Source organism: Chiloscyllium punctatum, chromosome 34 (assembly GCF_047496795.1).
Source record: "Chiloscyllium punctatum isolate Juve2018m chromosome 34, sChiPun1.3, whole genome shotgun sequence".
NCBI classification, from domain to species: domain Eukaryota; kingdom Metazoa; phylum Chordata; class Chondrichthyes; order Orectolobiformes; family Hemiscylliidae; genus Chiloscyllium; species Chiloscyllium punctatum.
This window is the reverse complement of record NC_092772.1, coordinates 48,816,000-48,828,399: the sequence shown is the minus strand read 5'-3', so window position 1 is coordinate 48,828,399 and position 12,400 is coordinate 48,816,000. Positions and strand designations below refer to the sequence as shown.

The following is a 12,400-nucleotide window of genomic DNA, read 5'->3' as shown; positions in this document are numbered from 1 at the left end:
AGGGTCGGTGTTGACGAGATTAGAATAAATTAGATTGGCTACAGTGTGGAAACAGGCCCTTCAGCCGAACAAGTCCACATCGATCCTCTGAAGAGTAACCCGCCCAGACCCGTTTCTCACTGAATAATGCATCGATGACAATTTAGAATGGCCAATTCACTCGACCTGCACGTCTTTGGACTGTGGGAGGAAACCCGAGCAAACCCACGCAGACTCTGGGAGAATGTGCAAACTCGACACGGAATCGACTCCCGACAGTTGGAATCGAGCCTGGGTCCCTAGTAGCGCTGTCAGGCAGCAGTGAGAACCACTGAGCGACTCGTCGGGCGGAATGGCCTGTTTCCAAACTGGAGAGATCCTATGCTTCTGTGATTTCTGTCCAGACATAATTGGGAATTGTCATTCGCTCGCTTGGAGTGACTGGGGTCAGCGATCTCAAAGTTAAATCCGTGAACACACACAGCCCCGTTCTTTGCCTGCAGAAAAAAGAAGTTTGTGGATTTCAACTCAACGCTGTAAGTGACAAAAACAGAAGTTGCAGGAAAAGCTCAACAGGTTTGAGAGGAGACAGGTGTCTGTCACTTCAGGGTAATGACCTTGGTGTTTCAGACATCAATTCCCAAGCTCTTGATTGACAAAAACAGCAGCAAGCAGTCAGACCAACAGGGTTTTTCCTGAGCTCGACTCGTTCATCCGGTGGTTGGAGGGTGAACGCTCGTGCTGCCAAAGGAGCCGCTTGGACCACAAACTGTCGTGGAGCGATTCTAACCAAGTGCTCCTCAGTATCATCCCGAGCGTTGAAACAGAGTCGGCTTTGGCCGGGCCGGGCAGCACGGATGACGAGGCCCCAGTGAGATTTGAACTCACGACCCCTGGTTTACAAGACCAGTGCTCTAACCGCTGAGCTATGGAGCCGGGTGGCGCTGCGCTCAGCGCTCGCGGCTGATTGGTTCACACTGGCTGACTCAAAGCGCTTGGGACACAGGTTCCAATCGACCCTCGCGTCACCGTCTGTGCAGTTTGAACATTCTGCCCGCGCGTGGGTTTGCTCCGGCTGCTCCGGTTACCGCTCTCAGTACAAAGATGTGTAGCTTCTGCGGGATTGGCCATGCTTCATTGTCCCATTGTGTCCGGTGATTGTGCGGGCCCGGAAGGGTGGATTAGTCAGCATTCAATGGAGAATGATGCAGTGTGCGCAAAGGATCTGGGTCGATTGCTCTCTGCAGGGTCGGTGTTGACGAGATTAGAATAAATTAGATTGGCTACAGTGTGGAAACAGGCCCTTCAGCCCAACAAGTCCACATCGATCCACTGAAGAGTAACCCGCCCAGACCCGTTTCTCACTGAATAATGCATCGATGACAATTTAGAATGGCCAATTCACTCGACCTGCACGTCTTTGGACTGTGGGAGGAAACCCGAGCAAACCCACGCAGACTCTGGGAGAATGTGCAAACGCGACACGGAATCGACTCCCGACAGTTGGAATCGAGCCTGGGTCCCTAGTAGCGCTGTCAGGCAGCAGTGAGAACCACTGAGCGACTCGTCGGGCGGAATGGCCTGTTTCCAAACTGGAGAGATCCTATGCTTCTGTGATTTCTGTCCAGACATAATTGGGAATTGTCATTCGCTCGCTTGGAGTGACTGGGGTCAGCGATCTCAAAGTTAAATCCGTGAACACACACAGCCCCGTTCTTTGCCTGCAGAAAAAAGTAGTTTGTTGATTTCAACTCAACGCTGTAAGTGACAAAAACATAAGTTGCAGGAAAAGCTCAACAGGTTTGAGAGGAGACAGGTGTCTGTCACTTCAGGGTAATGACCTTGTTGTTTCAGACATCAATTCCCAAGCTCTTGATTGACAAAAACAGCAGCAAGCAGTCAGACCAACAGGGTTTTTCCTGAGCTCGACTCGTTCATCCGGTGGTTGGAGGGTGAACGCTCGTGCTGCCAAAGGAGCCGCTTGGACCACAAACTGGCGTGGAGCGATTCCAACAAAGTGCTCCTCAGTCTCATCCCGAGCGTTGAAACAGAGTCGGCTCTGGCCGGGCCGGGCAGCACGGATGACGGGGCCCCAGTGAGATTTGAACTCACGACCCCTGGTTTACAAGACCCGTGCTCTAACCGCTGAGCTATGGAGCCGGGTGGCGCTGCGCTCAGCGCTCGCGGCTGATTGGTTCACACTGGCTGACTCAAAGCGCTTGGGACACAGGTTCCAATCGACCCTCGCGTCACCGTCTGTGCAGTTTGAACATTCTGCCCGCGCGTGGGTTTGCTCCGTCTGCTCCGGTTACCGCCCTCAGTACAAAGATGTGTAGCTTCTGCGGGATTGGCCATGCTTCATTGTCCCATTGTGTCCGGTGATTGTGCGGGCCCGGAAGGGTGGATTAGTCAGCATTCAATGGAGAATGATGCAGTGTGCGCAAAGGATCTGGGTCGATTGCTCTCTGCAGGGTCGGTGTTGACGAGATTAGAATAAATTAGATTGGCTACAGTGTGGAAACATGCCCTTCAGCCCAACAAGTCCACATCGATCCTCTGAAGAGTAACCCGCCCAGACCCGTTTCTCACTGAATAATGCATCGATGACAATTTAGAATGGCCAATTCACTCGACCTGCACGTCTTTGGACTGTGGGAGGAAACCCGAGCAAACCCACGCAGACTCTGGGAGAATGTGCAAACGCGACACGGAATCGACTCCCGACAGTTGGAATCGAGCCTGGGTCCCTAGTAGCGCTGTCAGGCAGCAGTGAGAACCACTGAGCGACTCGTCGGGCGGAATGGCCTGTTTCCAAACTGGAGAGATCCTATGCTTCTGTGATTTCTGTCCAGACATAATTGGGAATTGTCATTCGCTCGCTTGGAGTGACTGGGGTCAGCGATCTCAAAGTTAAATCCGTGAACACACACAGCCCCGTTCTTTGCCTGCAGAAAAAAGAAGTTTGTGGATTTCAACTCAACGCTGTAAGTGACAAAAACAGAAGTTGCAGGAAAAGCTCAACAGGTTTGTGAGGAGACAGGTGTCTGTCACTTCAGGGTAATGACCTTGGTGTTTCAGACATCAATTCCCAAGCTCTTGATTGACAAAAACAGCAGCAAGCAGTCAGACCAACAGGGTTTTTCCTGAGCTCGACTCGTTCATCCGGTGGTTGGAGGGTGAACGCTCGTGCTGCCAAAGGAGCCGCTTGGACCACAAACTGGCGTGGAGCGATTCCAACAAAGTGCTCCTCAGTCTCATCCCGAGCGTTGAAACAGAGTCGGCTCTGGCCGGGCCGGGCAGCACGGATGACGAGGCCCCAGTGAGATTTGAACTCACGACCTCTGGTTTACAAGACCAGTGCTCTAACCGCTGAGCTGTGGAGCCGGGTGGCGCTGCGCTCAGCGCTCGCGGCTGATTGGTTCACACTGGCTGACTCAAAGCGCTTTGGACACAGGTTCCAATCGACCCTCGCGTCACCGTCTGTGCAGTTTGAACATTCTGCCCGCGCGTGGGTTTGCTCCGGCTGCTCCGGTTACCGCTCTCAGTACAAAGATGTGTAGCTTTTGCGGGATTGGCCATGCTTCATTGTTCCATTGTGTCCGGTGATTGTGCGGGCCCGGAAGGGTGGATTAGTCAGCATTCAATGGAGAATGATGCAGTGTGCGCAAAGGATCTGGGTCGATTGCTCTCTGCAGGGTCGGTGTTGACGAGATTAGAATAAATTAGATTGGCTACAGTGTGGAAACAGGCCCTTCAGCCCAACAAGTCCACATCGATCCACTGAAGAGTAACCCGCCCAGACCCGTTTCTCACTGAATAATGCATCGATGACAATTTAGAATGGCCAATTCACTCGACCTGCACGTCTTTGGACTGTGGGAGGAAACCCGAGCAAACCCACGCAGACTCTGGGAGAATGTGCAAACTCGACACGGAATTGAATCCCGACAGTTGGAATCGAGCCTGGGTCCCTAGTAGCGCTGTCAGGCAGCAGTGAGAAACACTGAGCGACTCGATGGGCGGAATGGCCTGTTTCCAAACTGGAGAGATCCTATGCTTCTGTGATTTCTGTCCAGACATAATTGGGAATTGTCATTCGCTCGCTTGGAGTGACTGGGGTCAGCGATCTCAAAGTTAAATCCGTGAACACACACAGCCCCGTTCTTTGCCTGCAGAAAAAAGAAGTTTGTGGATTTCAACTCAACGCTGTAAGTGACAAAAACAGAAGTGGCAGGAAAAGCTCAACAGGTTTGAGAGGAGACAGGTGTCTGTCACTTCAGGGTAATGACCTTGGTGTTTCAGACATCAATTCCCAAGCTCTTGATTGACAAAAACAGCAGCAAGCAGTCAGACCAACAGGGTTTTTCCTGAGCTCGACTCGTTCATCCGGTGGTTGGAGGGTGAACGCTCGTGCTGCCAAAGGAGCCGCTTGGACCACAAACTGGCGTGGAGCGATTCCAACAAAGTGCTCCTCAGTCTCATCCCGAGCGTTGAAACAGAGTCGGCTTTGGCCGGGCCGGGCAGCACGTATGACGAGGCCCCAGTGAGATTTGAACTCACGACCCCTGGTTTACAAGACCAGTGCTCTAACCGCTGAGCTGTGGAGCCGGGTGGCGCCGCGCACAGCGCTCGCGGCTGATTGGTTCACACTGGCTGACTCAAAGCGCTTGGGACACAGGTTCCAATCGACCCTCGCGTCACCGTCTGTGCAGTTTGAACATTCTGCCCGCGCGTGGGTTTGCTCCGGCTGCTCCGGTTACCGCTCTCAGTACAAAGATGTGTAGCGTTTGCGGGATTGGCCATGCTTCATTGTCCCATTGTGTCCGGTGATTGTACGGGCCCGGAAGGGTGGATTAGTCAGCATTCAATGGAGAATGATGCAGTGTGCGCAATGGATCTGGGTCGATTGCTCTCTGCAGGGTCGGTGTTGACGAGATTAGAATAAATTAGATTGGCTACAGTGTGGAAACATGCCCTTCAGCCCAACAAGTCCACATCGATCCACTGAAGAGTAACCCGCCCAGACCCGTTTCTCACTGAATAATGCATCGATGACAATTTAGAATGGCCAATTCACTCGACCTGCACGTCTTTGGACTGTGGGAGGAAACCCGAGCAAACCCACGCAGACTCTGGGAGAATGTGCAAACTCGACACGGAATCGACTCCCGACAGTTGGAATCGAGCCTGGGTCCCTAGTAGCGCTGTCAGGCAGCAGTGAGAAACACTGAGCGACTCGTCGGGCGGAATGGCCTGTTTCCAAACTGGAGAGATCCTATGCTTCTGTGATTTCTGTCCAGACATAATTGGGAATTGTCATTCGCTCGCTTGGAGTGACTGGGGTCAGCGATCTCAAAGTTAAATCCGTGAACACACACAGCCCCGTTCTTTGCCTGCAGAAAAAAGAAGTTTGTGGATTTCAACTCAACGCTGTAAGTGACAAAAACAGAAGTTGCAGGAAAAGCTCAACAGGTTTGAGAGGAGACAGGTGTCTGTCACTTCAGGGTAATGACCTTGGTGTTTCAGACATCAATTCCCAAGCTCTTGATTGACAAAAACAGCAGCAAGCAGTCAGACCAACAGGGTTTTTCCTGAGCTCGACTCGTTCATCCGGTGGTTGGAGGGTGAACGCTCGTGCTGCCAAAGGAGCCGCTTGGACCACAAACTGGCGTGGAGCGATTCCAACAAAGTGCTCCTCAGTCTCATCCCGAGCGTTGAAACAGAGTCGGCTTTGGCCGGGCCGGGCAGCACGTATGACGGGGCCCCAGTGAGATTTGAACTCACGACCCCTGGTTTACAAGACCAGTGCTCTAACCGCTGAGCTATGGAGCCGGGTGGCGCTACGCTCAGCGCTCGCGGCTGATTGGTTCACACTGGCTGACTCAAAGCGCTTGGGACACAGGTTCCAATCGACCCTCGCGTCACTGTCTGTGCAGTTTGAACATTCTGCCCGCGCGTGGGTTTGCTCCGGCTGCTCCGGTTACCGCTCTCAGTACAAAGATGTGTAGCGTTTGCGGGATTGGCCATGCTTCATTGTCCCATTGTGTCCGGTGATTGTGCGGGCCCGGAAGGGTGGATTAGTCAGCATTCAATAGAGAATGATGCAGTGTGCGCAATGGATCTGGGTCGATTGCTCTCTGCAGGGTCGGTGTTGACGAGATTAGAATAAATTAGATTGGCTACAGTGTGGAAACAGGCCCTTCAGCCCAACAAGTCCACATCGATCCACTGAAGAGTAACCCGCCCAGACCCGTTTCTCACTGAATAATGCATCGATGACAATTTAGAATGGCCAATTCACTCGACCTGCACGTCTTTGGACTGTGGGAGGAAACCCGAGCAAACCCACGCAGACTCTGGGAGAATGTGCAAACTCGACACGGAATCGACTCCCGACAGTTGGAATCGAGCCTGGGTCCCTAGTAGCGCTGTCAGGCAGCAGTGAGAACCACTGAGCGACTCGTCGGGCGGAATGGCCTGTTTCCAAACTGGAGAGATCCTATGCTTCTGTGATTTCTGTCCAGACATAATTGGGAATTGTCATTCGCTCGCTTGGAGTGACTGGGGTCAGCGATCTCAAAGTTAAATCCGTGAACACACACAGCCCCGTTCTTTGCCTGCAGAAAAAAGAAGTTTGTGGATTTCAACTCAACGCTGTAAGTGACAAAAACAGAAGTTGCAGGAAAAGCTCAACAGGTTTGAGAGGAGACAGGTGTCTGTCACTTCAGGGTAATGACCTTGGTGTTTCAGACATCAATTCCCAAGCTCTTGATTGACAAAAACGGCAGCAAGCAGTCAGACCAACAGGGTTTTTCCTGAGCTCGACTCGTTCATCCGTTGGTTGGAGGGTGAACGCTCGTGCTGCCAAAGGAGCCGCTTGGACCACAAACTGGCGTGGAGCGATTCTAACCAAGTGCTCCTCAGTATCATCCCGAGCGTTGAAACAGAGTCGGCTTTGGCCGGGCCGGGCAGCACGGATGACGAGGCCCCAGTGAGATTTGAACTCACGACCCCTGGTTTACAAGACCAGTGCTCTAATCGCTGAGCTATGGAGCCGGGTGGCGCTGCGCTCAGCGCTCGCGGCTGATTGGTTCACACTGGCTGACTCAAAGCGCTTGGGACACAGGTTCCAATCGACCCTCGCGTCACCGTCTGTGCAGTTTGAACATTCTGCCCGCGCGTGGGTTTGCTCCGGCTGCTCCGGTTACCGCTCTCAGTACAAAGATGTGTAGCTTCTGCGGGATTGGCCATGCTTCATTGTCCCATTGTGTCCGGTGATTGTGCGGGCCCGGAAGGGTGGATTAGTCAGCATTCAATGGAGAATGATGCAGTGTGCGCAAAGGATCTGGGTCGATTGCTCTCTGCAGGGTCGGTGTTGACGAGATTAGAATAAATTAGATTGGCTACAGTGTGGAAACAGGCCCTTCAGCCCAACAAGTCCACATCGATCCACTGAAGAGTAACCCGCCCAGACCCGATTCTCACTGAATAATGCATCGATGACAATTTAGAATGGCCAATTCACTCGACCTGCACGTCTTTGGACTGTGGGAGGAAACCCGAGCAAACCCACGCAGACTCTGGGAGAATGTGCAAACTCGACACGGAATCGACTCCCGACAGTTGGAATCGAGCCTGGGTCCCTAGTAGCGCTGTCAGGCAGCAGTGAGAACCACTGAGCGACTCGTCGGGCGGAATGGCCTGTTTCCAAACTGGAGAGATCCTATGCTTCTGTGATTTCTGTCCAGACATAATTGGGAATTGTCATTCGCTCGCTTGGAGTGACTGGGGTCAGCGATCTCAAAGTTAAATCCGTGAACACACACAGCCCCGTTCTTTGCCTGCAGAAAAAAGAAGTTTGTGGATTTCAACTCAAAGCTGTAAGTGACAAAAACAGAAGTTGCAGGAAAAGCTCAACAGGTTTGAGAGGAGACAGGTGTCTGTCACTTCAGGGTAATGACCTTGGTGTTTCAGACATCAATTCCCAAGCTCTTGATTGACAAAAACAGCAGCAAGCAGTCAGACCAACAGGGTTTTTCCTGAGCTCGACTCGTTCATCCGGTGGTTGGAGGGTGAACGCTCGTGCTGCCAAAGGAGCCGCTTGGACCACAAACTGGCGTGGAGCGATTCTAACCAAGTGCTCCTCAGTGTCATCCCGAGCGTTGAAACAGAGTCGGCTCTGGCCGGGCCGGGCAGCACGGATGACGGGGCCCCAGTGAGATTTGAACTCACGACCCCTGGTTTACAAGACCAGTGCTCTAACCGCTGAGCTATGGAGCCGGGTGGCGCTGCGCTCAGCGCTCGCGGCTGATTGGTTCACACTGGCTGACTCAAAGCGCTTGGGACACAGGTTCCAATCGACCCTCGCGTCACCGTCTGTGCAGTTTGAACATTCTGCCCGCGCGTGAGTGTGCGTGGGTTTGCTCCGGCTGCTCCGGTTACCGCTCTCAGTACAAAGATGTGTAGCTTCTGCGGGATTGGCCATGCTTCATTGTCCCATTGTGTCCGGTGATTGTGCGGGCCCGGAAGGGTGGATTAGTCAGCATTCAATGGAGAATGATGCAGTGTGCGCAATGGATCTGGGTCGATTGCTCTCTGCAGGGTCGGTGTTGACGAGATTGGAATAAATTAGATTGGCTACAGTGTGGAAACAGGCCCTTCAGCCCAAAAAGTCCACATCGATCCTCTGAAGAGCAACCCGCCCAGACCCGGTTCTCACTGAATAATGCATCGATGACAATTTAGAATGGCCAATTCACTCGACCTGCACGTCTTTGGACTGTGGGAGGAAACCCGAGCAAACCCACGCAGACTCTGGGAGAATGTGCAAACTCGACACGGAATCGACTCCCGACAGTTGGAATCGAGCCTGGGTCCCTAGTAGCGCTGTCAGGCAGCAGTGAGAACCACTGAGCGACTCGTCGGGCGGAATGGCCTGTTTCCAAACTGGAGAGATCCTATGCTTCTGTGATTTCTGTCCAGACATAATTGGGAATTGTCATTCGCTCGCTTGGAGTGACCGGGGTCAGCGATCTCAAAGTTAAATCCGTGAACACACACAGCACCGTTCTTTGCCTGCAGAAAAAAAGAAGTTTGTGGATTTCAACTCAACGCTGTAAGTGACAAAAACAGAAGTTGCAGGAAAAGCTCAACAGGTTTGAGAGGAGACAGGTGTCTGTCACTTCAGGGTAATGACCTTGGTGTTTCAGACATCAATTCCCAAGCTCTTGATTGACAAAAACAGCAGCAAGCAGTCAGACCAACAGGGTTTTTCCTGAGCTCGACTCGTTCATCCGGTGGTTGGAGGGTGAACGCTCGTGCTGCCAAAGGAGCCGCTTGGACCACAAACTGGCGTGGAGCGATTCCAACAAAGTGCTCCTCAGTCTCATCCCGAGCGTTGAAACAGAGTCGGGTCTGGCCGGGCCGGGCCAGGCAGTACGGATGACGAGGCCCCAGTGAGATTTGAACTCACGACCTCTGGTTGACAAGACCAGCGCTCTAACCGCTGATCTATGGAGCCGGGTGGCGCTGCGCTCAGCAGCTCGCGGCTGATTGGTTCACACTGGCTGACTCAAAGCGCTTGGGACACAGGTTCCAATCGACCCTCGCGTCACCGTCTGTGCAGTTAGAACATTCTGCCCGCGCGTGGGTTTGCTCCGGCTGCTCCGGTTACCGCTCTCAGTACAAAGATGTGTAGCGTTTGCGGGATTGGCCATGCTTCATTGTCCCATTGTGTCCGGTGATTGTGCGGGCCCGGAAGGGTGGATTAGTCAGCATTCAATGGAGAATGATGCAGTGTGCGCAAAGGATCTGGGTCGATTGCTCTCTGCAGGGTCGGTGTTGACGAGATTAGAATAAATTAGATTGGCTACAGTGTGGAAACAGGCCCTTCAGCCCAACAAGTCCACATCGATCCTCTGAAGAGTAACCCGCCCAGACCCGGTTCTCACTGAATAATGCATCGATGACAATTTAGAATTGCCAATTCACTCGACCTGCACGTCTTTGGACTGTGGGAGGAAACCCGAGCAAACCCACGCAGACTCTGGGAGAATGTGCAAACGAGACACGGAATCGACTCCCGACAGTTGGAATCGAGCCTGGGTCCCTAGTAGCGCTGTGAGGCAGCAGTGAGAACCACTGAGCGACTCGTCGGGCGGAATGGCCTGTTTCCAAACTGGAGAGATCCTATGCTTCTGTGATTTCTGTCCAGACATAATTGGGAATTGTCATTCGCTCGCTTGGAGTGACTGGGGTCAGCGATCTCAAAGTTAAATCCGTGAACACACACAGCCCCGTTCTTTGCCTGCAGAAAAAAGTAGTTTGTTGATTTCAACTCAAAGCTGTAAGTGACAAAAACAGAAGTTGCAGGAAAAGCTCAACAGGTTTGAGAGGAGACAGGTGTCTGTCACTTCAGGGTAATGACCTTGGTGTTTCAGACATCAATTCCCAAGCTCTTGATTGACAAAAACAGCAGCAAGCAGTCAGACCAACAGGTTTTTTCCTGAGCTCGACTCGTTCATCCGGTGGTTGGAGGGTGAACGCTCGTGCTGCCAAAGGAGCCGCTTGGACCACAAACTGGCGTGGAGCGATTCGAACCAAGTGCTCCTCAGTGTCATCCCGAGCGTTGAAACAGAGTCGGCTCTGGCCGGGCCGGGCAGCACGGATGACGGGGCCCCAGTGAGATTTGAACTCACGATCCCTGGTTTACAAGACCAGTGCCTTAACAGCTGAGCTATGGAGCCGGGTGGCGCTGCGCTCAGCGCTCGCGGCTGATTGGTTCACACTGGCTGACTCAAAGCGCTTGGGACACAGGTTCCAATCGACCCTCGCGTCACCGTCTGTGCAGTTTGAACATTCTGCCCGCGCGTGGGTTTGCTCCGGCTGCTCCGGTTACCGCTCTCAGTACAAAGATGTGTAGCGTTTGCGGGATTGGCCATGCTTCATTGTCCCATTGTGTCCGGTGATTGTGCGGGCCCGGAAGGGTGGATTAGTCAGCATTCAATGGAGAATGATGCAGTGTGCGCAAAGGATCTGGGTCGATTGCTCTCTGCAGGGTCGGTGTTGACGAGATTAGAATAAATTAGATTGGCTACAGTGTGGAAACAGGCCCTTCAGCCCAACAAGTCCACATCGATCCACTGAAGAGTAACCCGCCCAGACCCGTTTCTCACTGAATAATGCATCGATGACAATTTAGAATGGCCAATTCACTCGACCTGCACGTCTTTGGACTGTGGGAGGAAACCCGAGCAAACCCACGCAGACTCTGGGAGAATGTGCAAACTCGACACGGAATCGACTCCCGACAGTTGGAATCGAGCCTGGGTCCCTAGTAGCGCTGTCAGGCAGCAGTGAGAACCACTGAGCGACTCGTCGGGCGGAATGGCCTGTTTCCAAACTGGAGAGATCCTGTGCTTCTGTGATTTCTGTCCAGACATAATTGGGAATTGTCATTCGCTCGCTTGGAGTGACTGGGGTCAGCGATCTCAAAGTTAAATCCGTGAACACACACAGCCCCGTTCTTTGCCTGCAGATAAAAGAAGTTTGTGGATTTCAACTCAACGCTGTAAGTGACAAAAACAGAAGTTGCAGGAAAAGCTCAACAGGTTTGAGAGGAGACAGGTGTCTGTCACTTCAGGGTAATGACCTTGGTGTTTCAGACATCAATTCCCAAGCTCTTGATTGACAAAAACAGCAGCAAGCAGTCAGACCAACAGGGTTTTTCCTGAGCTCGACTCGTTCATCCGGTGGTTGGAGGGTGAACGCTCGTGCTGCCAAAGGAGCCGCTTGGACCACAAACTGGCGTGGAGCGATTCCAACCAAGTGCTCCTCAGTGTCATCCCGAGCGTTGAAACAGAGTCGGCTCAGGCCGGGCCGGGCAGCACGGATGACGGGGCCCCAGTGAGATTTGAACTCACGACCCCTGGTTTACAAGACCAGTGCTCTAACCGCTGAGCTATGGCGCCGGGTGGCGGTGCGCTCAGCGCTCGCGGCTGATTGGTTCACACTGGCTGACTCAAAGCGCTTGGGACACAGGTTCCAATCGACCCTCGCGTCACCGTCTGTGCAGTTTGAACATTCTGCCCGCGCGTGGGTTTGCTCCGGCTGCTCCGGTTACCGCTCTCAGTACAAAGATGTGTAGCGTTTGCAGGATTGGCCATGCTTCATTGTCCCATTGTGTCCGGTGATTGTGCGGGCCCGGAAGGGTGGATTAGTCAGCATTCAATGGAGAATGATGCAGTGTGCGCAATGGATCTGGGTCGATTGCTCTCTGCAGGGTGGGTGTTGACGAGATTAGAATAAATTAGATTGGCTACAGTGTGGAAACAGGCCCTTCAGCCCAACAAGTCCACATCGATCCACTGAAGAGTAACCCGCCCAGACCCGTTTCTCACTGAATAATGCATCGATGACAATT

At 52.9% G+C, this 12,400-nt stretch overlaps 10 non-coding genes across 10 annotated transcripts; all 10 read right to left on the bottom strand.

Annotated features, from left to right (window-relative positions):
• Nucleotides 1–842: 842 nt before the first annotated feature.
• trnat-ugu (transfer RNA threonine (anticodon UGU)) lies at nucleotides 843–915 on the bottom strand. Its single transcript has one exon. It is a non-coding gene; the product is annotated as a tRNA-Thr (tRNA).
• Nucleotides 916–2,066: 1,151 nt separating this feature from the next.
• Nucleotides 2,067–2,139, bottom strand: trnat-ugu (transfer RNA threonine (anticodon UGU)). Its single transcript has one exon. It is a non-coding gene; the product is annotated as a tRNA-Thr (tRNA).
• A 1,151-nt stretch (nucleotides 2,140–3,290) lies between these two features.
• Nucleotides 3,291–3,363, bottom strand: trnat-ugu (transfer RNA threonine (anticodon UGU)). Its single transcript has one exon. It is a non-coding gene; the product is annotated as a tRNA-Thr (tRNA).
• Nucleotides 3,364–4,514: 1,151 nt separating this feature from the next.
• trnat-ugu (transfer RNA threonine (anticodon UGU)) lies at nucleotides 4,515–4,587 on the bottom strand. Its single transcript has one exon. It is a non-coding gene; the product is annotated as a tRNA-Thr (tRNA).
• A 1,151-nt stretch (nucleotides 4,588–5,738) lies between these two features.
• On the bottom strand, nucleotides 5,739–5,811 carry trnat-ugu (transfer RNA threonine (anticodon UGU)). The gene has a single exon. It is a non-coding gene; the product is annotated as a tRNA-Thr (tRNA).
• Nucleotides 5,812–6,962: 1,151 nt separating this feature from the next.
• Nucleotides 6,963–7,035, bottom strand: trnat-ugu (transfer RNA threonine (anticodon UGU)). Its single transcript has one exon. It is a non-coding gene; the product is annotated as a tRNA-Thr (tRNA).
• Nucleotides 7,036–8,186: 1,151 nt separating this feature from the next.
• On the bottom strand, nucleotides 8,187–8,259 carry trnat-ugu (transfer RNA threonine (anticodon UGU)). Its single transcript has one exon. It is a non-coding gene; the product is annotated as a tRNA-Thr (tRNA).
• A 1,167-nt stretch (nucleotides 8,260–9,426) lies between these two features.
• trnat-ugu (transfer RNA threonine (anticodon UGU)) lies at nucleotides 9,427–9,499 on the bottom strand. The gene has a single exon. It is a non-coding gene; the product is annotated as a tRNA-Thr (tRNA).
• Nucleotides 9,500–10,651: 1,152 nt separating this feature from the next.
• Nucleotides 10,652–10,724, bottom strand: trnat-ugu (transfer RNA threonine (anticodon UGU)). The gene has a single exon. It is a non-coding gene; the product is annotated as a tRNA-Thr (tRNA).
• A 1,151-nt stretch (nucleotides 10,725–11,875) lies between these two features.
• trnat-ugu (transfer RNA threonine (anticodon UGU)) lies at nucleotides 11,876–11,948 on the bottom strand. Its single transcript has one exon. It is a non-coding gene; the product is annotated as a tRNA-Thr (tRNA).
• Nucleotides 11,949–12,400: the final 452 nt, after the last annotated feature.